Genomic DNA, 2,769 nt, shown 5'->3' with positions numbered 1-2,769 from the left:
TAGTAATAAATGCTTTAGTATTTTATCCTATTTGGAAAAGACCCAGATAAATGCAACCCAATTTATCTTCCAAGCAAAACTTTAAAGCTTCAGGTTACCAAAGATTTTGAAAGCTAACTTAACAATTACCCATGAAAATTTTGAGACAAAATTAACCATCACTTTATGTCATGTTTTTGCTGACAAATTGCAAGATATAACATGAGCTTATTTGACCTCTAGTAAACCTTGGTAGAATAAAATTTTCATATTTAATGCTGATAACTCTAAAGACATGTCTATTTTGATTAAACCAATTTAAATTAGTTTAAATGCTGAATTTTGTTTCACCTGGGTTTTCACCTGCCGTGAATTCCATGTCTTATCTTGCCTTGAAGAACTTGTCATTTTTATCCATGGAAAATACTAGAATAGTTTTATAAGGGGAAAATTTGTAGTTTAAGTGGTTAGAAGGGGACATTGACAGAAAACAGAAAAGCTGGAAATCCATCATGCTCTAAGTGACATTGTAACACATGTTTTTTTATAGCCAACTTCCCTAAGAAGTCCCTAGTTGGGTTAAAATTCAGTCAGTTCTCAGTGGAGGTCTCACAGCTAGAAGCACCTAGGTCAGAGATGTGAAGGGAATAATATTAGAACAATGAGGAGGAAACCTCCCACGGGAGTGTTAGGATCAGTAGCTGTGTTAGTCACTGAACTCTCTGTCCTGTTCCCAAGACAGACAACTTTGTATAAGGATGGGAAAAAGGAGAAGGCATCAAGTTTTTCGGTCTTTTCTTTTTTTTTTTTTTTTTTGTAGAAAAATTTTTATTTTAAGAAAAATTTAGGTAGCAACAACAAAAAATTTAACAAGTTTCACTTAGCAAAATAAACCCAAGAGAAAATCACAGTACAAAGAAAGTTTTAAGTCAAGACACCAATTCCTACAATATTCGTAATGTGTCTTAAGTTTCAAAACTAACTTATTTTTTTTAAAAAAGCTTAAACTCAACCTGAAAGATTTTAAATGAAAATAAACTAGAATTAACAAACATGAGAATTATTTCTCTTTGAATTAGGTATCTAGCACCTTGGGTTTTCCAAAAAAGTACATCTCCCCATGTGTTCACAGTGATGTGGTATAAAAGATCCATTTAATGAACTACTTTAACTTGGATAATATCATTCTGTTATGCACTACCAAAATGTTAATTCAGAAAAGCTGATAGTTTTAATTTCTCAATATCACATGATAGAAGAAAGTTTGCATGAGAAAATACTGAAGAGGTAACTTTTAAATACAGATTTCACAAACTCCTGGTGTAACATGGGTCCTATAGCTTCCTCTAGAGTAATAATTGGTTTTCACTGCTTGTTGCTGCCTGTGAAAATTTGATTGCAATAACCCAAATGCTCCTACAAAACTAGTCATATCCATCTGTGCTGTTCTGGCCTCCATAGCTAGCCCTGTAACAACCACTCACAGACTGGATCTTGAGGCCTCTGGGAGTGGACTGGGCTGACACCCCTATGCATTTCATCATCTGGCTGCTATACGCCCCATTGCTGGCCCCAGTTATGGAATTCAGGAAAAGTTCTATTATCTGTGTTTCATGTTGGCCCAGTCTTTGGACATAGCTGCCACAGCTTCTTCATGAGTGGCAAACTCAACATTGGCTTTGCCCATCACTCTTCTATCAGGGTTCATCTCAATATGGACTCTCACAGGGTTAAGTTGGAGAGAATAAGTTGTAAGTGTTGTTCTCTGTGGCTTTGTATGGCAGCTCTCTCATGTGGACACAGTGTCCGTGGTACTCTGGACAGTGAACTCGCCATCTCCGGTTCTGTGGCCATACATGCCCAAGAGACAATAACTGAGGTCTCTCCCAAGCAGATCATTGGTGAAACTGCAGCCATCACTGAGGTCTCTGTACTCCTCATAGCCTGCACTGTAAGCACCAGACCTCAACCTCTCCAGGCCTGCTTTCTTGACAGTGCCAATATACCTCCTGGTTGTGCTGGGGAGGTCATAGGGCCCCCGCTGCTGTACAGACATGAACTAAAGAGGGGGATCCGAGTATGACCTAACTTCTTCCTGATGGCTCTTGAACACTTCAATATACCTGTGCCCTATTCTGTCCTTGTGCTTCCCTAGGGCCTTTTCAGATAACTCTTGTGATGCAAACTACACAAAGGCTTCCCCTGTAGTCTTGCCTTCGGAGTCCACAAGCAATGTGATTCCATTTGGCACAATTTTCAACCCTGAGAAGAACTGAACAATTTATTCCATGGTGCATCCAGATGGGAGTCCTCAAAGCTGCACAAAGCCATTGCTGGCTGTGTTGGCACTGTTTGAACCACTGTGCTTCAACCCCCAATCCATTTCGGTTCTGTGGGACTTAAACACCTCAATGTACCAGTGTCCCATGCTTTCACTATCTTTTTAAAGGGCAATTTTTACATCATCTTCTGATTCAAGTTCAACCAAACTTCATCATTCTGCCTACCTTCTCTGGTGTAGATAAAATGAATGACTGTTTCAAGGATTTGTCAATGGGATATAAGTAGTAAGGAAATTTAATTTTTTTCCTTTTGCCTTTGTTTCCCACATCAGTTCACAACCCTCTCAGGAGCTTTCCTGGTATAATCTGAAACTGAAATAGGCAGAGGGCAGGGAGAGACTGAAGTACAATGCAGGCCACGTCAGGTTGGTAGCTGGTAATTTTAATTAATAATAATAATAAACAATAATATAATAATCACACCCACTCACCAAATCTTAAAAGATTA

General features: G+C 38.6%; 1 pseudogene; it reads right to left on the bottom strand.

Moving 5' to 3' along the window:
• Positions 1-1,403: 1,403 nt before the first annotated feature.
• On the bottom strand, positions 1,404-2,424 carry LOC122467832 (annotated as a pseudogene).
• Positions 2,425-2,769: the final 345 nt, after the last annotated feature.

Source organism: Prionailurus bengalensis, chromosome B3 (genome assembly GCF_016509475.1).
Source record: "Prionailurus bengalensis isolate Pbe53 chromosome B3, Fcat_Pben_1.1_paternal_pri, whole genome shotgun sequence".
Classification (NCBI taxonomy): Eukaryota; Metazoa; Chordata; class Mammalia; order Carnivora; family Felidae; genus Prionailurus; species Prionailurus bengalensis.
Note: the sequence above shows the minus strand (reverse complement) of the source record. Positions and strands in the feature narration are given on the sequence as shown.